The sequence below is a fragment of the Hyla sarda genome, chromosome 1, assembly GCF_029499605.1.
Source record: "Hyla sarda isolate aHylSar1 chromosome 1, aHylSar1.hap1, whole genome shotgun sequence".
NCBI lineage: Eukaryota > Metazoa > Chordata > Amphibia > Anura > Hylidae > Hyla > Hyla sarda.
The window spans coordinates 394294740-394318090 of record NC_079189.1 but is presented as its reverse complement, the minus strand read 5'-3'; the positions used below and the strand labels follow the sequence as shown (position 1 = coordinate 394318090).

At 49.1% G+C, this 23351-nt stretch overlaps 1 long non-coding RNA gene across 2 annotated transcripts in view; it reads right to left on the bottom strand.

Moving 5' to 3' along the window:
- Positions 1-3032: 3032 nt before the first annotated feature.
- LOC130276536 (uncharacterized) overlaps positions 3033-23351 on the bottom strand; it is a 96717-nt gene continuing 76398 nt past the window's right edge. Inside the window, exon 4 of one of the 2 annotated variants that reach the window (XR_008845160.1) lies at positions 3033-3148. This is a non-coding gene — a long non-coding RNA (uncharacterized LOC130276536). The remainder of the gene's footprint in view (positions 3149-23351) is intronic. The other variant, XR_008845161.1, reaches the window with a different exon arrangement.

The window sequence follows — 23351 nt, the reverse complement described above, 5'->3', positions numbered from 1 at the left end:
AAAGTATGGTGTAACACCAGCATGTTAATATACATTTTTTTTATTTTTTTACACTAACAGGCTGGTGTAGACCCCAACTTTTCCTTTTCATAAGGGGTAAAAGGAGAAGACGCCCCCCAAAATTTGTAGTGCAATTTCTCCCGAGTAGGAAAATACCATATATGTGGCCCTAAAGTGTTTCCTTGAAATACAACAGGGCTCTGAAGTGAGAGAGTGCCATGCATATTTGAAGACTAAATTAGGGATTGCATATCGGTGGACATAGGGGTATTCTACGCCAGTGATTCCCAAACAGGGTGCCTCCAGCTGTTGCTAAACTCCCAGCATGCCTGGACAGTCAGTGGCTGTCCGGAAATGCTGGGAGTTGTTGTTTTGCAACATCTGGAGGGCTACAGTTTAGAGACCACTGCACAGTGATCTCCAAACTGTGGCCCTTCAGATGTTACAAAACTACAAAACGCAGCATGCCCAGACAGTAAACTGCTGTCTGGGCATGCTGGGAGTTGTAGTTTTGCAAGATCTTGAGGGCCACAGTTTAGAAATCACTGCACAGTGTTCTCCAAACTGTAGCCCTCCAGCTATTGCAAAACTACAAATCCCAGCATGCCCACACAGCAAACAGCTGTCTGAGCATGCTGGGAGTTGTAGTTTTGCAACATCTGGAGGGCTACAGTTTAGAGACCACTATACAGTGGTCTCAAACTGTAGCCCTCCAGAGGTTGCTAGGCAACTCCCCGACTTCTGTAGGATCCAGGTAGCCGCATCGCCGTCCTCTTCTGCCGCGATCCCCGCCGCTGATCGTTGCCTCCGCCGCTGCCAATGGGTAAGTGGATCTTCTGTGCGGGTCCCTTTCTGTTTCCCCGTTCTGCCAGCCTATTGTGGGTGGGCAGAACGGGGAAACCGAAAGTTAACCCCCCCCCCACCCCCGATCTGCTATTGGTTGTCGCTTCTAGATGACCAATAGCAGGGATAGGAAGGGTGGCACCCCTGCCACCTCACTCCTATCCCTTTAGGGGGATCGTGGGTGTCTTGGACAACCCCGAACCCCCTTATTTTCTGGGTCACTGGGTCACCAGACCCGGAATAGCCGCAAATCGCCGCAATGATGGCTTATTTTTTGCGCCACCAATTCTACTTTGTAATTACATCAGTCATTTTACCCAAAAATCTACGGCAAAACGGAAAAAAAATCCTTTTGCGACAAAATGGAAGAAAAAAACGCCATTTTGTAAATTTTGGGAGCTTCTGTTTCTACGCAGTACATTTTTCATTAAGAATGACACCTTATCTTTATTCTGTAGGTCCATACGATTAAAATGATACCCTACTTAAATAGGTTTGATTTTTTATTACTTCTGAAAATAATCATGCAGGAAAATTTATACGTTTAAAATTGTCATCTTCTGACCCCTATAACTTTTTTATTGTTCCATGTACAGGGCGGTATGGGGCTCATTTTTTGCGTTGTGATCTGAAGTTTTCATCGGTACCATTTTTGTTTTAATCTGACTTTTTGATCGTTTTTTTTTGCTACATGGGTGACAGGAGTGTAGAGGGGTACATGGGTGACAGGAGTGTAGAGGGGTGTACATGGGTGACAGATGGGTGTAGAAGAGTGTACATGGGTGGCAGAGGGGTGTAGAAGAGTGTACATGAGTGGCAGAGGGGTGTAGAGGAGTGTACATGGGTGACAGAGGGGTGTACAAGGGTGACAGAGGGGTGCAGAGGAGTGTACATGGGTGACAGAGGGGTGCAGAGGAGTGTACATGGGTGACAGAGGGGGTGCAGAGGAGTGTACATGGGTGACAGAGGGGTGTACATGGGTGACAGGAGTGTGGAGGGTGTACATGGGTGGCAGAGGGGTGTAGAAGAGTGTACATGGGTGGCAGAGGGGTGTAGAGGAGTGTATATGGGTGACAGAGGGGTGTACATGGGTGACAAGGGGGGTGGACATGGATGACAGGGGGGTGGACATGGGTGACAGGGATGGACAGGGGGGTGGACAAGGCGGACATGGGTGACAGGAGGGTGGACATGGGTGACAGGAGGGTGGACATGGGTGACAGGGGGGTGGACATGGATGACAGGAGGGTGGACATGGGTGACAGGGATGGACAGGGACGTGGACAAGGCGGACATGGATGACAGGAAGGTGGACCTGGGTGACGGGGGTGGACATGGGTGACAGGAAGGTGGACATGGGTGACAGGAGGGTGGACATGGGTGACAGGGATGGACAGGGAGGGGGATAAGGTGGAAATGGATGACAGGAGGGTGGACATGGATGACAGGAGGTTGGACATGGGTGAAGGGGGAGGGTGGACATGGGTGACAGGAGGGTGGACATGGGTGACACGGATGGACAGGGAGGTGGACATGGGTGACGGGGGGTGGATATGGGTGACGGGAGGGTGGACATGGGTGACAGGAGGGTGGACAAGGCGGACATGGATGACAGGAGGGTGGACATGAGTGACAGGGGCTGGACATGGGTGACGAGGGGGTGTGGACATGGGTGACAGGGATAGGCAGGGAAGTGGACAAGGCGGACATGGATGACAGGAGGGTGGACATGAGTGACAGACTGGGAGGGTGGACATGGTTGAGAAGGGGTAACAGAGGGGTGGAAAGGGTTCAGTACCTTAAGCAAGCCGGCACAGCTTGCAGTTCTACGGCAATCCAGTACCGGCATCTTATAGTTGTAGCAGGGCACCATTTGCGGCTCACTGCACTGCAAGGGGGAGGGGGACTCTGTGTGCACACGCAGGCTTCCCTTACCCCTTGCGGCGGCGTTAGTCATAGGCGCGCAGGCCGGGGCGGGACATTTAAAAAAAATTAAATGAAAATTTCATGGCAAATTCCCGCGGCACCACAGTGTGCCGGGGCACCCCGGCTGGGAATCACTGGCCTCGGCCTAGGAGCGCCCGGTGGGTACCGAGGAAATAATTGAGAGCTAGCGCTAGCTTTTTTTGTGGCTAAGCCCCAATCAATAAGACAGCTTTTTTTTTTTTTAAATTTAAAAAACTTTTATTCTAAAAAACACTCTCCCACAAGCCCTCGTTAACCATTTTATTAACATTAAACTAAAAAAAATGCTGGTCATCGACGTAGTACACTGAATCCGAAGTAGTCCACAGTATACACGGATCTGAAATGAGAAGGAAAAAAAACACGGAAAATAGGTTAGTGCATTTATTGTCACCTGCCTGCACTTCTCCCATCCACACTGCACAACTCCAACTCCTAGCATGTCCTCACAGGAAGGGCAAGCTGGGAGTTGTAATCATGCGACGGCAGGCTGGAGGGAGATGTGCAGGCAGGTGACAAGCAAGTCAGGGAAGCTTGTCACCCGCTTGCACATCTCCTGCCACCTGCAGTAAGGGCATCATTGGAGTTGTAGTCGTGTAGCGGGGGCAGGTGACAAGCTTGTCACCCACCCTCATCGCATGACTACAACTCCCAGCATGTCCTTACTGTAAGGGCATGCTGGGAGTTGTAGTCATGCTGCGTGGGCAGGAGATGTGAGGGCAGGTGCAAGCTTCTGTCCACCTGCTTGTGCAGCACAACTAAGACTCCCAGCATGTCCTTACTGTAAGGATATGCTGAGAGTCGTAGTCATGCGGCGCGGGCAGGTGGGCGGACAATGTGTTGTGACAAGCTTGTCACCCGCCCGCACATCTTCCGCTCACCTACCCGCGTCGCACGACTACAAAAGCCCTCGTTAACCATTTTATTATCCCAGGGCATGCTGGGAGTTGTAGTCGTGCAGCACGTGGAATGTGCAGGCAAATGACAAACTTGTCACCCACCCACCCGCGCCGCAACAATTACTGTAAGGGCATGCTGGGAGTTGTAGTAGTGAAGCGGGTGGGTGACAAGGAAATCTGGGAAGTGGGCAGCATTGTGCTCCACTCCCTGGCTTCCCAATGGGGAAAGTGAAGTTACGGTACTGTAACTTCATATTTCCCACTGGCAGCTGTGATTGGCCAGGAGTGCTGGACCAATCACAGGTCTGCCCGGGAAATAGGAAATTACATCGCTGTAATTTCATATTCCTGTCGGCCAGCTCCGCTCCCCGGCCACCTGCCCCTATCTATCACCCGCCGGCAAGCTGTTGTAACTATAACTCCCAGAATGTCCTCACTGTAAGGGCATGCTGGGAGTTTTAGTTCTGCAATACCTAGCAGGCGGGTGATAGTTGCGGACAGTTGGCTGGGCAGCGGAGCTGAGCAAAAAGTTGCACACTTTTTAAAATACTTTTTAAAAATAGCTGTCAAAGGCAAGTTTGTAAGCCAGGCTTACACTTGCGACTTTTTGTAGAGGGTTTGCGACTTTTGTACTTGATAAATTCCCGACCACTGCAAAGTGAAAATTGCTTAGGTAGGGCTGCGACCTTTTGAGCGACTTTTGTAAGCAAAAGAAACCCTCTAAATCCCTTGATAAATCTCCTTCCATATCCGCACCCTGGGGTATGCAAACCAGGTTCGTTGTGCAGCGCAGTGTGTAAATCCTATGGCGAATTTACACAAAATATATTTATCAAAATCTGTGCAGATGAAAAGTTAACCAGTTGTCCATAGCAACCAATCAGAGCAACCAATCAGATCGCTTCTTTCATTAATGAAAAGGCCTCTGAAAAATGAAAAAAGCTATCTAGTTTGCTGTGGGCAACTGGTCAACTTTTCCTCTGCACAGGTTTTGATAAATCCCCCCATTTCTTGCATAGAGTTGTGCCTATTTCATAGTACAACTTGAGAAGCTCCTACCAGCTTGATCAGAATGACCTACATGGTGACCATTTTGTCAAAATGTCCATCCTGCTTCTCTAAGTCTAATGATGTGCCCCCTTTCAAAATCTGTCAACCTAGCAAAGTGTCTTTGAGTACATCGTAGAGTCATGTCATTGATCTCTCACTTAGTTCACATTGCGGAATTCTGAATTCAGCGAGCGGAGACTCCGTCTGGCGGCCGCCGCCGAAAATACTTCGGTGCTAGGGCCGCAGGGCACTGAGGCGAGACCATTGACGGCTATGCAGCGCTCGCGGAATGTTCTTTCTTTGCACGGAACAATTTCAGTGGCCGTATTGTCCGCCGCTGAAATTCCGCAGTGTGAACGGGTCTCGCAGAGACCCATTCACACTTATGTTAAGTTCACACCGCGGAGTTCTGCTTGTGGAATTCCGCCCGTGGAATTCTGCGGGAATTCAGTAGTGTGAACATACCCTTAGAGGTACACTACCCAAAAGTGGCCTCTGAAATCCTTCTGTGCTTTTTTACAGAACTCTTATGGCAATACTCAGTGTCTATTTACACAACACCTAAAATTATTTACATATCTACCTAAAACATAACTGGATGCTGAGTTTCACAGTAATCCAACATTTCTATCTGGGTGCATTTTTTGTTGTTGTCCATGAGTGTATATGCATCCAGTGTGATATTAACTCATAAGAAGCTTGTTCTCTCAATTATTGATGCTAAAATTAGTAAAAGGAAACCTTACTGTTACACAACATATTCACATAAACAACTGTTTAATTAAATGTTAAAAAAAATATTAATATCTCTGTAAATCCTTTGCTTTATTCATTTGAGAAGGTAATTTTTTTTTCTTTTGATGCTATGTTTAAATTCTCCTGATAGAAATCTATTAGGGAGCTGTGACTTATGGAAGCTCAGATAACAGTTTGCATTGTTACGCCGAGCGCTCCGGGTCCCCGCTCCTCCCCGGAGCGCTCGCTTCACTCTCCCCGCGGCAGCGCTCCGGTCACGTCCTCTGACCCGGGGCGCTGCGATTCCGCTGCCAGCCGGGATGCGATTCGCGATGCGGGTAGCGCCCGCTCGCGATGCGCACCCCGGCTCCCCTACCTGACTCGCTCTCCGTCTGTTCTGTCCCGGCGCGCGCGGCCCCGCTCCCTAGGGCGCGCGCGCGCCGGGTCTCTGCGATTTAAAGGGCCACTGCGCCGCTGATTGGCGCAGTGGTTCCAATTAGTGTGTTCACCTGTGCACTTCCCTATATCACCTCACTTCCCCTGCACTCCCTTGCCGGATCTTGTTGCCTTAGTGCCAGTGAAAGCGTTCCTTGTGTGTTCCTTGCCTGTGTTTCCAGACCTTCTGCCGTTGCCCCTGACTACGATCATTGCTGCCTGCCCCGACCTTCTGCTACGTCCGACCTTGCTTTTGCCTACTCCCTTGTACCGCGCCTATCTTCAGCAGCCAGAGAGGTGAGCCGTTGCTAGTGGATACGACCTGGTCACTACCGCCGCAGCAAGACCATCCCGCTTTGCGGCGGGCTCTGGTGAAAACCAGTAGTGGCTTAGAACCGGTCCACTAGCACGGTCCACGCCAATCCCTCTCTGGCACAGAGGATCCACTACCTGCCAGCCGGCATCGTGACAGTAGATCCGGCCATGGATCCCGCTGAAGTTCCTCTGCCAGTTGTCGCTGACCTCACCACGGTGGTCGCCCAGCAGTCACAACAGATAGCGCAACAAGGCCAACAGCTGTCTCAACTGACCGTTATGCTACAACAGTTACTACCACAGCTTCAGCAGTCATCTCCTCCGCCAGCTCCTGCACCTCCTCCGCAGCGAGTGGCCGCTCCTGGGATACGCTTATCCTTGCCGGATAAATTTGATGGGGACTCTAAGTTTTGCCGTGGCTTTCTTTCCCAATGTTCCCTGCATCTGGAGATGATGTCGGACCTGTTTCCCACTGAAAGGTCTAAGGTGGCTTTCGTAGTCAGCCTTCTGTCCGGAAAAGCCCTGTCATGGGCCACACTGCTCTGGGACCGCAATGACCCCGTCACTGCCTCTGTACACTCCTTCTTCTCGGAAATCCGAAGTGTCTTTGAGGAACCTGCCCGAGCCTCTTCTGCTGAGACTGCCCTGTTGAACCTGGTCCAGGGTAATTCTTCCGTTGGCGAGTATGCCGTACAATTCCGTACTCTTGCTTCAGAATTGTCCTGGAATAATGAGGCCCTCTGCGCGACCTTCAAAAAAGGCCTATCCAGCAACATTAAAGATGTTCTGGCCGCACGAGAAATTCCTGCTAATCTACATGAACTTATTCACCTAGCCACTCGCATTGACATGCGTTTTTCCGAAAGGCGTCAGGAACTCCGCCAAGATATGGACTCTGTTCGCACGAGGCGTTTCTTCTCCTCGGCTCCTCTCTCCTCTGGTCCCCTGCAATCTGTTCCTGTGCCTCCCGCCGTGGAGGCTATGCAGGTCGACCGGTCTCGCCTGACACCTCAAGAGAGGACACGACGCCGTATGGAGAACCTCTGCCTGTACTGTGCTAGTACCGAACACTTCCTGAGAGATTGTCCTATCCGTCCTCCCCGCCTGGAAAGACGTACGCTGACTCCGCACAAAGGTGAGACAGTCCTTGATGTCTACTCTGCTTCTCCACGTCTTACTGTGCCTGTGCGGATGTCTGCCTCTGCCTTCTCCTTCTCTACAGTGGCCTTCTTGGACTCTGGATCTGCAGGAAATTTTATTTTGGCCTCTCTAGTCAACAGGTTCAACATCCCGGTGACCAGTCTCGCCAGACCCCTCTACATCAATTGTGTAAATAATGAAAGATTGGACTGTACCATACGTTTCCGCACGGAGCCCCTTCTTATGAGCATCGGATCTCATCATGAGAGGATTGAACTTTTGGTCCTCCCCAATTGCACCTCGGAAATTCTCCTTGGACTTCCCTGGCTTCAACTTCATTCTCCTACCCTGGATTGGTCCACTGGGGAGATCAAGAGTTGGGGGTCCTCTTGTTCCAAGAACTGTCTAAAACCGGTTCCCAGTAACCCTTGCCGTAACTCTGTGGTTCCTCCAGTAACCGGTCTCCCTAAGGCCTATATGGACTTCGCGGATGTTTTCTGCAAAAAACAAGCTGAGACTCTACCTCCTCACAGGCCTTATGATTGCCCTATCGACCTCCTCCCGGGCACTACTCCACCCCGGGGCAGAATTTATCCTCTCTCTGCCCCAGAGACTCTTGCCATGTCCGAATACGTCCAGGAGAATCTAAAAAAGGGCTTTATCCGTAAATCCTCCTCTCCTGCCGGAGCCGGATTTTTCTTTGTGTCCAAAAAAGATGGCTCCCTACGTCCTTGCATTGACTACCGCGGTCTTAATAAAATCACGGTTAAGAACCGCTACCCCTTACCCCTCATCTCTGAACTCTTTGATCGCCTCCAAGGTGCCCACATCTTCACTAAATTGGACTTAAGAGGCGCCTATAACCTCATCCGCATCAGAGAGGGGGACGAGTGGAAAACGGCATTTAACACCAGAGATGGACACTTTGAGTATCTGGTCATGCCCTTTGGACTGTGCAACGCCCCTGCCGTCTTCCAAGACTTTGTCAATGAAATTTTTCGTGATCTGTTATACTCCTGTGTTGTTGTATATCTGGACGATATCCTAATTTTTTCTGCCAATCTAGAAGAACACCGCCAGCATGTCCGTATGGTTCTTCAGAGACTTCGTGACAACCAACTCTATGCCAAAATTGAGAAATGTCTGTTTGAATGCCAATCTCTTCCTTTTCTAGGATATTTGGTCTCTGGCCAGGGACTACAGATGGATCCAGACAAACTCTCTGCCGTCTTAGATTGGCCACGCCCCTCCGGACTCCGTGCTATCCAACGCTTTTTGGGGTTCGCCAATTATTACAGGCAATTTATTCCACATTTTTCTACCATTGTGGCTCCTATCGTGGCTTTAACCAAAAAAAATGCTGATCCCAAGTCCTGGCCTCCTCAAGCAGAAGACGCCTTTAAACGACTCAAGTCTGCCTTTTCTTCGGCTCCCGTCCTCTCCAGACCTGACCCTTCCAAACCCTTCCTATTGGAGGTTGATGCCTCCTCAGTGGGAGCTGGAGCTGTTCTTCTACAAAAAAATTCTTCCGGGCATGCTGTCACTTGTGGTTTTTTCTCTAGGACCTTCTCTCCAGCGGAGAGGAACTACTCCATCGGGGATCGAGAGCTTCTAGCCATTAAATTAGCACTTGAGGAATGGAGGCATCTGCTGGAGGGATCAAGTTCTCCTGTTATTATCTACACCGACCACAAGAACCTCTCCTACCTCCAGTCTGCCCAACGGCTGAATCCTCGCCAGGCCCGGTGGTCTCTGTTCTTTGCCCGATTTAATTTTGAGATTCACTTTCGTCCTGCCGATAAGAACATTAGGGCCGATGCTCTCTCTCGTTCCTCGGATGCCTCAGAAGTTGAACTCTCTCCGCAACACATCATTCCACCTGACTGCCTGATCTCCACTTCTCCTGCCTCCATCAGGCAGACTCCTCCAGGAAAGACCTTTGTTTCTCCTCGCCAACGCCTCGGAATCCTCAAATGGGGTCACTCCTCCCATCTCGCAGGTCATGCGGGTATCAAGAAATCTGTGCAACTCATTTCCCGCTTCTATTGGTGGCCGACTCTGGAGACGGATGTTGTGGACTTTGTGCGAGCCTGCACTATCTGTGCCCGGGATAAGACTCCTCGCCAGAAGCCCGCTGGTTTTCTTCATCCTCTGCCTGTCCCCGAACAGCCTTGGTCTCTGATTGGTATGGATTTTATTACTGATTTACCCCCTTCCCGTGGCAACACTGTTATTTGGGTGGTCGTTGATCGATTCTCCAAAATGGCACATTTCATCCCTCTTCCTGGTCTTCCTTCTGCGCCTCAGTTGGCTAAACAATTTTTTGTACACATTTTTCGTCTTCACGGGTTGCCTACGCAGATTGTCTCGGATAGAGGCGTCCAATTCGTGTCTAAATTCTGGAGGGCTCTCTGTAAACAACTCAAGATTAAATTAAATTTTTCTTCTGCATATCATCCCCAGTCCAATGGACAAGTAGAAAGGATTAACCAGATCTTGGGTGATTATTTGCGACATTTTGTTTCCTCCCGCCAGGATGACTGGGCAGATCTCCTCCCATGGGCCGAATTCTCGTATAACTTCAGGGTCTCTGAGTCTTCCTCCAAATCCCCATTTTTCGTGGTGTACGGCCGTCACCCTCTTCCCCCCCTCCCTACTCCCTTGCCCTCTGGTCTGCCCGCTGTGGATGAAATTTCTCGTGACCTTTCCATCATATGGAGAGAGACCCAAAATTCTCTCTTACAGGCTTCATCACGCATGAAGAAGTTCGCGGATAAGAAAAGAAGAGCTCCCCCCGTTTTTTCCCCTGGAGACAAGGTATGGCTCTCCGCTAAATATGTCCGCTTCCGTGTCCCTAGCTACAAGTTGGGACCACGCTATCTTGGTCCTTTCAAAATTTTGTGTCAAATTAATCCTGTCTCTTATAAACTTCTTCTTCCTCCCTCTCTTCGTATCCCTAATGCCTTTCACGTCTCTCTTCTCAAACCACTCATCCTCAACCGTTTTTCTCCCAAATCTGTTCCTCCCACTCCTGTTTCCGGCTCCTCGGACATCTTCTCGGTCAAAGAAATTTTAGCTGCCAAAAAGGTCAGAGGGAAAAATTTTTTTTTAGTGGACTGGGAGGGTTGTGGTCCTGAAGAGAGATCCTGGGAACCTGAGGACAACATCCTAGACAAAAGTCTGCTCCTCAGGTTCTCAGGCTCTAAGAAGAGGGGGAGACCCAAGGGGGGGGGTACTGTTACGCCGAGCGCTCCGGGTCCCCGCTCCTCCCCGGAGCGCTCGCTTCACTCTCCCCGCGGCAGCGCTCCGGTCACGTCCTCTGACCCGGGGCGCTGCGATTCCGCTGCCAGCCGGGATGCGATTCGCGATGCGGGTAGCGCCCGCTCGCGATGCGCACCCCGGCTCCCCTACCTGACTCGCTCTCCGTCTGTTCTGTCCCGGCGCGCGCGGCCCCGCTCCCTAGGGCGCGCGCGCGCCGGGTCTCTGCGATTTAAAGGGCCACTGCGCCGCTGATTGGCGCAGTGGTTCCAATTAGTGTGTTCACCTGTGCACTTCCCTATATCACCTCACTTCCCCTGCACTCCCTTGCCGGATCTTGTTGCCTTAGTGCCAGTGAAAGCGTTCCTTGTGTGTTCCTTGCCTGTGTTTCCAGACCTTCTGCCGTTGCCCCTGACTACGATCATTGCTGCCTGCCCCGACCTTCTGCTACGTCCGACCTTGCTTTTGCCTACTCCCTTGTACCGCGCCTATCTTCAGCAGCCAGAGAGGTGAGCCGTTGCTAGTGGATACGACCTGGTCACTACCGCCGCAGCAAGACCATCCCGCTTTGCGGCGGGCTCTGGTGAAAACCAGTAGTGGCTTAGAACCGGTCCACTAGCACGGTCCACGCCAATCCCTCTCTGGCACAGAGGATCCACTACCTGCCAGCCGGCATCGTGACATGCATGATGTCTGCAGAGTGCAGATAAACTGTGTTCAGATTCCAAGGAGGAACCAACAGAATATTACTTTAAATGGGCACTGTCACCAACTTTATTTTTTGATATGTTGTAGTACTTATGTACTACAACATATCTCTAATATACTTTTATTATTTTTTTTTTCATTAAAAAGGTTTAATTTACATTTAAAAACCGGACACTGAAAAAGGACTGATTTTGGAGTGGCAATCAGTCCTTTTTCAGTTAGGCTGCACTCGCTCCCTGCCTGTCAATCAGACAGGCGGGAGCGAGCACATTGGCTCCCCGGCCACTGGCCACTCCTCCCGCACATCGCCGCCGCCTCGTTGCCGCCGCTGTCCCTGCACGCCCGCTGCCGGACTCTGCAGTAACTGCAAGTGTAATGAGGGAACGGGGTATGCGGGGCGGGGGGTCGGAGGGAACGGGCTAGTGCCGCAGCGGGGGGGGGGGGGGTGGTGGTGGGAACGGGCTAGCAAAAAATAGATAGGATGGTGGGAGCTACCCTTTAAACGTAAACTATGAAGAAAACAACATACAGTATCTTCCATAAGTGAGGTGTATTTTATAAAAGCAATAATAAAGTAATAACAAGCTCAATACTAAAAATATATCACAATAATGTGCAAAGAAATATTTGTATATATACACAATCAAAGCAATGAAGTTATAAGTTATGAATGTACATGCCCATATAGTAATGATATATAGGGTTTAAAAAAAAAACAGACATATAGAGGGGCATTTCCTTATCTTTTACTATGTAGTCTGGTTTTTATCCTTTTTTTTATACTTCATTTTTGACTATGTGCGACAAATTTACTTAATTGTTGCACGGCGTTAATAAATTTGGCACACATAGGCAAAAGTGGGAAATTTACTTCATGTAGTAGAAAAAATAGTCTGTTCCTTTTTCCTGCTGTCTGAATAGGTTTGGCTGCTAGGTTTCCTTCTGGATCTTTTGTTTTTGAGTTTTTTTTTTAGCTTTTTCACCACATCTGTTATGCCGAGCGCTCCGGGTCCCTGCTCCTCCCCGGAGCGCTCGCGGCGTCTCTCTCTCAGCAGCGCCCCGGTCAGACCCGCTGACCGGGAGCGCTGCACTGACCTTGCCGGCGGGGATGCGATTCGCATAGCGGGACGCGCCCGCTCGCGAATCGCATCCCAAGTCACTTACCCGTCCCGGTCCCCGGCTGTCATGTTCTGGCGCCCGCGGCTCCGCTCTCTAGGGCGCGCGCGCGCCAGCTCTCTGAGATTTAAAGGGCCAGTGCACCAGTGATTGGTGCCTGGCCCAATCAGCCTGATTAGCTTCCACCTGCTTCCTGTCCATATTACTTCACTTCCCCTGCAATTCCTTTCCGGATCTTGTTGCCTTGTGCCAGAGAAAGCGTTTAGTTTTGTCCAAAGCCTGTGTTCCAGATCTCCTGCTATCCTCATTGACTACGATCCTTGCCGCCTGCCCCGACCTTCTGCTACGTCTGACCTTGCCTCTGCCTAGTCCTTCTGCCCACGCCTTCTCAGCAGTCAGCGAGGTTGAGCTGTTGCCGGTGGATACGACCTGGTAGCTACCGCCGCAGCAAGACCATCCCGCTTTGCGGCAGGCTCTTGTGAAAACCAGTAGCAACCCTAGAACCGGTCCACCGACACGGTCCACGCCAATCCCTCGCTGACACAGAGGATCCACATCCAGCAAGCCGAATCATAACAACATCTAAATAACTAAATTGTAGTCATGGCTCAGAATCTTTTTTTTTTGTTACTTCTTCTACAGATCCGTGTATCCTGTGGACTCCTTCGGATTCGGTGGACTACTTTGACGACCAGCGTTTTTCTTAGCTTAATGTTAATAAAATGGTTAACGAGGGCTTGTGGGGGAGTGTTTTTTTGTAATAAAATTTTTTTTAAACCTGTTGTGTTTTTTTTTACTTTACTAGACAGGCTTAGTAGTGGAAGCTGTCTTACAGACGGAGTCCATTACTAAGCCGGGCTTAGCGTTAGCCACAAAAACAGCTAGCGCTAACCCCCAATTATTACCCCGGTACCCAATGCCACAGGGGTGCCGGGAAGAGCCGGTACCAACAGGCCCGGAGCGTCAAAAATTGTGCTGCTGGGCCTAGGCGGTAACAGGCTGGCGTTATTTAGGCTGGGGAGGGCCAGTAACAATGGTCCTCGCCCACCCTGGTAATGTCAGGCTGTTACTGTTTGGTAGTATTTGGCTGTGAATAAAAATAGGGGGGACCCTATGTGTTTTTTTAAAATATTTAATTATTTATTTAAAAAAACAAAATGCATAGGGTCCCTCCTATTTTCATTCTCAGCCAAATACCAACCAAACAGTAACAGCCTGACGTTACCAGGGTGGGCGAGGACCATTGTTACAGGCCCTCCCCAGCCTAAATAATGCCAGCCTGTTACCGCCTAGGCCCAGGAGCGCCATTTTTGAAGTTCCAGGCCTGTTGGTACCGGCTCTTCCCGGCACCCATGTGGCATTGGGTACCGGGGTAATAATTGGGGGTTAGCGCTAGCTGTTTTTGTGACTAACGCTAAGTCCAGCTTAGTAATGGACTCCGTCTATAAGACAGCTTCCACTACTAAGCCTGTCTGGTAAAGTAAGGAAAAAACACAACAGGTTTCAAAAAAATTTTTATTACAAAAAACACTCCCCCACAAGCCCTCGTTAACCATTTTATTAAAATCAAACAAAGAAAAACGCTGGTCATCGAAGTAGTCCACCGAATCCGAAGGAGTCCACAGGATACACGGATCTGAAATGAGAAAAAAAAAATGGGTTAGTACATTTATTATCACCTGCTCACACATCTCCCGCCCCGCACAACTACAACTGCCAGTATGCCCTTACAGTAAGGACATGCTGGGAGTTGTAGTTGTGTGGTGCAGGAGATGTGTGGGCAAGTGACAAGCTTGTCCCCTGCCCCCAGCTGCAGGACTACAACTCCCAGCATGCCCTTACAGTAAGGTGGGGCGGAGGCAGGGAACAGTGTTTCCTAACCTGGGAGTTGTAGTTTTGCAACATCTGGAGGCACCCTGGTTGGGAAACACTGTTTTAGGCCAGTGTTTCCCAACAAGGGTGCCTCCAGATGTTGCAAAACTACATGCTGGGAGTTGTAGTCTTGCAACATCTGGAGGCACCCTGGTTGGGAAACACTGTTTTAGGCCAGTGTTTCCCAACCAGGGTGCCTCTAGATGTTGCAAAACTACAACTCCCAGCATTGCCTGGACAGCCAAAGGCTGTCCAGACATGCTGGGAGTTGTAGTCTTGCAACATCTGGAGGCACCCTGGTTGGGAAACACTGTTTTAGGGCTTGGGCAACTTACCTGCTTCCGTAGGATCCAGCGCCACACGACATTGCCGCAAGACACTGCCGCGCGACAGTGACGCCCGACGATCTCCGTCACCGATCGTCGCTGGAGCCTCGGAAGGGTAAGTGAACGTCTTCACCGGTCACCTTCAGCTGTTTAGTTTTGCAAGAGCTGGAGGACTACAGTTTATAGACCACAAACCAGTGGTCTGCAAACTGTGGCCCTCCAGCTGTTGCAAAACTACAACACCCAGCATGCCCTGACAGCCAAAGCGTTTGGCTCTCAGGGCAGGAGCCCGGGCTCCTCATATGGCCTCCCCGATACCCTCACTTATGGGGACACTGATATCCCACCCCCCCTTGTCTCCCGCCCGCGCCGCTCAGCTCCCGCTGCTACAAGACTACAACTCCCAGCGTGTCCTCACTGTAAGGGCATGCTGGGACTTGTAGTTAGCAGACACATGGGAGTTGTGTGGCGCTGGCAAGTGAGAGGGGGGGGGGGGAATGTAAATCACTGCAATGTCCCTGTAGCGAAGTGAGGGTAGTGGGGAGAAAGTATGTCGGAGCCCGGGTGGCAGTAGCTTTTCCTGCTCCATGTTGGAGCTGGAGTCAATTTAGTCAATTTTTACGGCCGTTGCGACAGTTTATTGCGCAACTGCGACTGTCTCAGTAAAGAAATACCTGACCACTGCAAGTCAAAATGAAAACTTGCGTAAATCAAGCGGGAAAAAAAATTGGACTTTCTAGCTCTTGCTAGAGAAAGTCGCACGAAAAATAGGGTAGGCGCAATTACGACAATTTTGCGCCAAAAATAGTCAGAAAAAAATGACTAAACCCCTTAGTAAATGCCCCTCATAGGGTTAAAAAAAAAAAAAAACAGACTTATGATATGGTAAATAGTGCTTACTGCCGGAGGGCTTACCTCTCATCCATGGCTGCCCTGTGGATCTGTACTTGATTGAGCCTGCCTTGAGAAGGCTCAACCAAATGAGCACAGATCACACAGATCAATGGAGTTCAATAAAAAAAATCAATGGAGTATTAAAAAAAATGTCAAAATGAAAACTTGCGTAAATCAAGCGGGAAAAAAAAAATGGGTTATTACATTTATTATCACCTGCTCACACATCTCCCGCCCCGCACAACTACAACTGCCAGTATGCCCTTACAGTAAGGACATGCTGGGAGTTGTAGTTGTGTGGTGCAGGAGATGTGTGGGCAAGTGACAAGCTTGTCCCCTGCCCCCAGCTGCAGGACTACAACTCCCAGCATGCCCTTACAGTAAGGTGGGGCGGAGGCGGGGAACAGTGTTTCCCAACCTGGGAGTTGTAGTTTTGCAACATCTGGAGGCACCCTGGTTGGGAAACACTGTTTTAGGCCAGTGTTTCCCAACAAGGGTGCCTCCAGATGTTGCAAAACTACATGCTGGGAGTTGTAGTCTTGCAACATCTGGAGGCACCCTGGTTGGGAAACACTGTTTTAGGCCAGTCTTTCCCAACCAGGGTGCCTCTAGATGTTGCAAAACTACAACTCCCAGCATTGCCTGGACAGCCAAAGGCTGTCCAGGCATGCTGGGGGTTGTAGTCTTGCCACATCTGGAGGCACCCTGGTTGGGAAACACTGTTTTAGGGCTTGGGCAACTTACCGGCTACCGTAGGATCCAGCGCCACACGACATTGCCGCAAGACACTGCCGCGCGACAGTGCCGCCCGACGATCTCCGTCACCGATCGTCGCTGGAGCCTCGGAAGGGTAAGTGAACGTCTTCGCTGGTCCCCTTCAGCTGTTTAGTTTTGCAAGAGCTGGAGGACTACAGTTTAAAGACCACAAACCAGTGGTCTGCAAACTGTGGCCCTCCAGCTGTTGCAAAACTACAACACCCAGCATGCCCTGACAGCCAAAGCGTTTGGCTCTCAGGGCAGGAGCCCGGGCTCCTCATATGGCCTCCCCGATACCCTCACTTATGGGGACACTGATGTAAATCACTGCAATGTCCCTGTAGCGAAGTGAGGGTAGTGGGGAGAAAGTATGTCGGAGCCCGGGTGGCAGTAGCTTTTCCTGCTCCATGTTGGAGCTGGAGTCAATTTAGTCAATTTTTACGGCCGTTGCGACAGTTTATTGCGCAACTGCGACTGTCTCAGTAAAGAAATACCTGACCACTGCAAGTCAAAATGAAAACTTGCGTAAATCAAGCGGGAAAAAAAAATTTGACTTTCTAGCTCTTGCTAGAGAAAGTCGCACTAAAAATAGGGTAGGCGCAATTGCGACAATTTTTCCCCAAAAATAGTCAGAAAAAAATGACTAAACCCCTTAGTAAATGCCCCTCATAGGGTTAAAAAAAAAAAACAGACTTATGATATGGTAAATAGTGCTTACTGCCGGAGGGCTTACCTCTCATCCATGGCTGCCCTGTGGATCTGTACTTGATTGAGCCTGCCTTGAGAAGGCTCAACCAAATGAGCACAGATCAATGGAGTTCAATAAAAAAAATCAATGGAGTATTAAAAAAAATGTAAAAAAAAAGTTTTAACCCCTTCAATATTAAAAGTTTATATCACCCCCCTTTTCCCATTTTCCATGTGAAAAACATGTTGTAACACGTTTCAGAAGACAGGAACTCTGGTGGATGTGGATCCGCTGGACCTGTGTGGCAGATGATTCGGTTTTCACAAGAGTCCGCAAAGCGGTAAGGACTTGCTGCGGCAGGCGGCACACAGGTCGCTACCCCTGGCACGGCTCGACCACACAGGCGGCTGAGGAGATGCGAGGCACAGGAGGGATAAGGCAGCTCGTAGTCAGGATAGCAGGAGGTCAAGGCAGGCGGTAAAGTAGGGTAGTCAGGATGTAGCAGGAGGTCAGTAGGCAGGTGGCAGAGAAGCAAAGTCAAGTCACAGAGCAAAGGATCAGATACACGGTAAGGCAACTCTCAGGAATGCTTTCTCTCAGGCACAAGGCAAAAAAGATATGGCAGGGAAGTGAGTAGGGTGGAGGAATTTATCAATGAGCCACCAGTGAATTACACTAATGAGCGCACTGGCCCTTTAAATCTTAAAGCTCCGGCGTGCGCGCCCTAGGGGACGGGGACACGCGCGCAGGAGAAGAGAGGCAGAGGCTGGGGCAGGAGAAACACCAGGTGAGTGACGGACTGGGGCTCGCATGCGGGTGCGTCCCGCGATGTGAGTCCCATCTCCGCCAGCAGCAGCAGGTAACAAGACCATGCGCTCACGGCCAGCGTGTGCGGCCTGGGCGCATAACGTAACAAATGTAAACTTAAAATAAAAATAAACATATTTGGTATTGTCGCATGTGTAATTGCCCGAACTATTAGAATATAACATTATATATCCTGTACGGTCAAAGGCATTAACATAAAAAAAGTAAGAAATCACAGAATTGCGTTTTTTTTATAACATCATATCCCAGAAAAAATAAAAAAAAAAGTGTTCAAAAAGTCCGATCAATACCAAATGGTACCGATACAAATAGCAGGTTATGGCCCCAAAAAATGAGCCCTCATACAGCTCAGTATACAGAAAAAAATTATGTTATAGGGGTCAGGAATAATTTTTTTGGATTACAAAGTTAAAAAAGTTTCACCTTAAGGACGCAGCCCTTTTTTGCCACTGTCAAATCTGACCACTGTCACTTTAACCTCTTAAGGACCCATGGCGTATGGATACGCCCTCACACCCTGGGCCTTAAGGACCCTAGGCGTATCCATACGCCCTGGCGTTTTCCGGTCTCCGCCGCTTGCCGGGCGGAGATCGGAACGGCATGCCTACTGATATCGTTCAGTAGGCATGCCGTGCAAATGCCTAGGGGGGTCCCGGGATCGGCATACGATACACCGCCAATCACCTCCAGTTGCTGGGGAGCGGTGACAATACTGTCACCGCCCCAGCAACGCTGCTATTGGCTGGCGATCATCGGCCAATAGCAGTGCAGCAGAGGAGGGGTTAACGGTCCCCTCACGCAGCTTTGCCCGCTCGCTGAGTTCAGTCAGCGGGCAAAGCTGTGTAAAGAGGACCGGGATCCCCCCCTCGGAGTGCCGAAGCCACCTCAGAAAGAAGAGGAGCCCCTAGATCAGGGTCAGCTTGTTGCAGGGAAAGGTAGGGTAAAACAGTAAAACAAAAGGGAAAGTAAAAAAAAAAAAAAAAAGTAGCCCGACCCCCTAATAGGTCCCCAAGGGTCCGCTGTCACCTGATCCGTGTGACCCCGGGCCCTATTACGGGTTCAGGGCGCTGCGTGTGCCACCACTTTTTTTTTTTTGGCCACACCAAGCACCACACACACTACATACTTCCCTGACCACCCCCCCCCCCCCCCACACACACACCCCGCCACCGTAGAAAAAAGGCGATTTTCAGCAGCGGAGGCTTACGCTTTTTTAGCCTCCGACTCCGAATCTGTGTTCTTCATCGCCCTCCTCATCATCTAGTAGTGATGATGAGTCCCCTGTACGGCGGCGGAGACGCCGTCAGGCGAGGCCACGCACCCCCCATGAGAGTGACCCAATGGCCGACACTAGTACGGGTGGCAATGCCGCTCGTAATAGGAGTCCGGCTCCCCAGACAAGTGCACCGGAGCCCCCTTCCGATGACCCTGTCTGGAGCCCCCCAGAGGGTTATCAGCCACGGATTCCTGAGTATGTTGGCGACTCAAGAATCCGGATTGACACGGCTGGCTTCACTGATCTGGACTTTTTAAAGTTTTTTTTCAGTGACAGCCTGGTCAATCAAATGGTGAAGCAAACGAACTTGTATGCCAAGCAGTTCATTGCCCACCACCCCAATTAGTTTTTGGCCAGGTCCAATGAATGGCGCGCCATTGATGCAGTGGAAATGAGGACATGTTGGGGCCTCACGCTGCATATGGGCCTGGACAAAAAAACAAGTGTCCGTCATTACTGGAGCGGGGACGTCCTCTATCAGACCCCGCTTTACAGTATGGCGATGACACGGAAGCGGTACGAGGCGATTCGGAAATGCCTGCATTATGCAGATAATGAGGCATGTCCACCCCGAGGTGATCCCGCCTATGACCGGCTTTACAAAGTGAGGCCAGTCATCGATCACTTTGGGGCCAAATTTTTGGAGGCTCAGGGACATCTCGGTAGATGAGTCTCTCATCAGTTTTAAGGGGAGACTCAGCTTCCTCCAGTATATTCCCTCGAAGTGGGCACGGTATGGGGTGAAGCTCTTTAAAATTTGCGAGAGTACCTCCGGGTACACTTGCAAGTTTAGAGTATATGAGGGACGAGATTCCCGTATTGAACCCCCAGAATGTCCCCCCACTCTGGGTGTTAGCGGGAAAATCGTTTGGGACCTTATGCACCCGTTGCTGGATAAGGGTTTCCACGTATACGTGGATAACTTTTATACCAGCATCCCTCTGTTCAAATCCCTTTCCGCCAGATCCACGTCCGCTTGTGGGACCGTGCGGAAGAACCAGAGAGACCTCCCTCTAAATTTTGTGAAGACACCTATTCCCCTGGGTGAGTCCTGTGCCCTGACCCATGATAACCTGTTGTTGGTCAGGTATAAGGATAAGAGGGATGTCCTTACACTCACCACTATTCATGGGAACGGCAGCACCCCTGTCCCTGTGCGAGGTACCGTGGGACCGGTCATCAAGCCCGATTGTATTCTGGACTACAATCGGTATATGGGGGGAGTTGATCTCTCAGATCAAGTCCTCAAGCCATACAACGCCATGCGGAAAACACGGGCATGGTACAAAAAAGTTGCGGTCTACTTGGTACAGGTTGCCATGTACAACGCTTTTGTACTATCCCAGAATGCTGGCAACACAGGGACATTCCTCCAGTACCAAGAAGAAGTCCTAAGGTTCCTGATCTTTGCTGACCGGGAAAGAGCAGGCCGGACTTCCCAAGGGTCTGGAGTTATAGGCGCCAGCATCGTCCCTGGCCAACACTTTCCAGGTGTGATCCCCCCCACTGGAAAGATGGGACGATCCCAGAAAAAATGCAGAGTGTGTCGCAGGAAGGGGAGACGGAAGGACACTAGGTATCAGTGCGACACTTGCCCAGATAATCCGGGCCTCTGCATAGGCTGCTTCAGGGAGTATCACACTTCCATGGAGCACTAAATTTTCCCTTTTCATTTTAATTTTCCATAATTTGACCAATGTACCAAGTCCAGAGTACATTCAAAATTGTTAACCCCATAAATCACTAAATTGCCCAAAAAATCTGAAAAAAAACCTGATAAGACCTCTGGGGGTGTATTTTCAGAAATGGGTCATAGGTCACTGAGTCACTATCATCGGGGACTTTTTATGTTGCCTCAAATGCGCAGTGCTCTCTCTCCACCTGAGCGGGTGCACATTTGAGGCAACAGGTTAGGGACGGCCACACACATCACATTCCCAGAATGATGATTCAGAGCATAGGGTTTGGGGCGGGCATATTTTTTTTTTGTTTTGGCTATGCTCTGGGTGATCATTCTGGGAACATATCCTGTTTTATTATTTTATGATTTATAGTTTTCTGGCCCACTGTACCCCATATTACGGGCCTCTGTACCCCACCTGTCTACCCCAGTTATGGCCCGTTGTCCCCCATAGTGTTCCCCTATTTTATGGCTCAGTGCTCCCCCCATTAACGCTCCTTGAGGGGGGTCCCACATCCTGGCTGCTATAATAAGCTCAAGGTCCCTGACTGACCTCCCACTCCAAGACCTGGTGTGCACCCACGGAGCAAAAAATCATCAAAAATTAAGGTATGTCCTTACTCCAAAAAAAATTATTTACAAATTTTTTTTTTTCTGCTATTAACCCTTGTAAAAATGTAAAATTTTGGGGAAACCCCACATTTTAGTGAAAAAAAATAATTTTGTTTTTACATATGCAAAAGTCGTGAAACCCCTATGGGGTATTAAGGCTTACTTTACCCCTTGTTACGTTCCTCAAGGGGTCTAGTTTCCAAAATAGTATGCCATGTATTTTTTTTTTTGCTGTCCTGGCACCATAGGGGCTTCCTAAATGGGACATGTCCCCCCCCCCCCCCCCCATTTCAGCAAAGTTTGCAAATGTGACTCTTCTCTTCTGAGCATTGTAGCGCCCCTGTAGTACACTTCAGGTCCACTTATGGGGTACCTCCATACTCAGAAGAGATGGGGTTACAAATTTTGGGGGGTCTTTTCTGCTATTAACCCTTGCAAAAATGTGAAATTTGGGGGGAAACACACATTTTTGTGAAAAAAAAATGTTTTACATATGCAAAAGTCGTGAAACCCCTGTGGGGTATTAAGGCTTACTTTATTCCTTGTTACATTCCTCAAGGGGTCTAGTTTCCAAAATGGTATGCCATGTGTTTTTTTTTTTTTGCTGTCCTGGCACCATAGGGGCCTCCTAAATGCAACATGCCCCCCGAGCAAAATTTGCTCTCAAAAAGCCAAACATTATTCCTTCTCTTCTGAGCATTGTAGTTCGCCGTAGTGCACTTCAGGTCAACTTATGGGGTACCGCCATACTCAGAAGAGATGGGGTTACAAATTTTGGGGGGTATTTTCTGCTATTAACCCTTGCAAAAATGTGAAATTTGGGGGGAAACACAATTTAGTGGAAAAAAATTTTTTTTTTTACATATGCAAAAGTCGTGAAACACCTGTGGGGTATTAAGGCTCACTTTATTCCTTGTTACGTTCCCCAAGGGGTCTAGTTTCCAAAATGGTATGCCATGTGTTTTTTTTACTGTTCTGGCACCATAGGGGCTTCCTAAATGCAACATGCCCCCCAAAAACCATTTCTGAAAAACGTACTCTCCAAAATCCCCTTGTCGCTCCTTCGCTTCTGAGCCCTCTACTGCGCCCGCCGAACAATTTACATAGACATTTGAGATATGTCCTTACTCGAGAGAAATTGGGCTACAAATAAGTATACATTTTCTCCTTTTACCCCTTATAAAAATTAAAAAATTGGGTTTACAAGAACATGCGAGTGTAAAAAATAAAGATTGTGAATTCTCTCCTTCACTTTGCTGCTATTCCTGTGAAACACCTAAAGGGTTAAAACACTTACTAAATGTAATTTTGAATACTTTGGGGGGGTGCAGTTTTTATAATGGGGTCATTTGTGGGGTATTTCTAATATGAAGACCCTTCAAATCCACTTCAAACCTGAACTGGTCCCTGAAAAATTGTGAGTTTGAAAATTTTGTGAAAAATTGGAAACTTGCTGCTGAACTTTAAAGCCCTCTGGTGTCTTCCAAAAGTAAAAACACGTCAATGTTATAATGCAAACATAAAGTAGACATATTGGAAATGTGAATTTAAAAAAAATTATTTTGAATATCCATTTTCCTTACAAGCAGAGAGCTTCAAAATTAGAAAAATGCTAAATTTTCTCATTTTTTCATCAAATTTGGGGATTTTTCACCAAGAAAGCATGCAAGTTACCACAAAAATGAATATCCATTTTCCTTACAAGCAGAGAGCTTCAAAGTTAGAAAAATGCAAAATTTTAATTTTTTTCATCAAATTTTGGGATTTTTCACCAAGAAAGGATGCAAGTTACCATAAAATTTTACCACTATGTTAAAGTAGAATATGTCAGGAAAAAACAATCTCGGAATCAGAATGATAACTATAAGCATTCCAGAGTTATTAATGTTTAAAGTGACAGTGGTCAGATGTGCAAAAAACGCTCTGGTCCTAAGGTGTAAAATGGCCTGGTCCT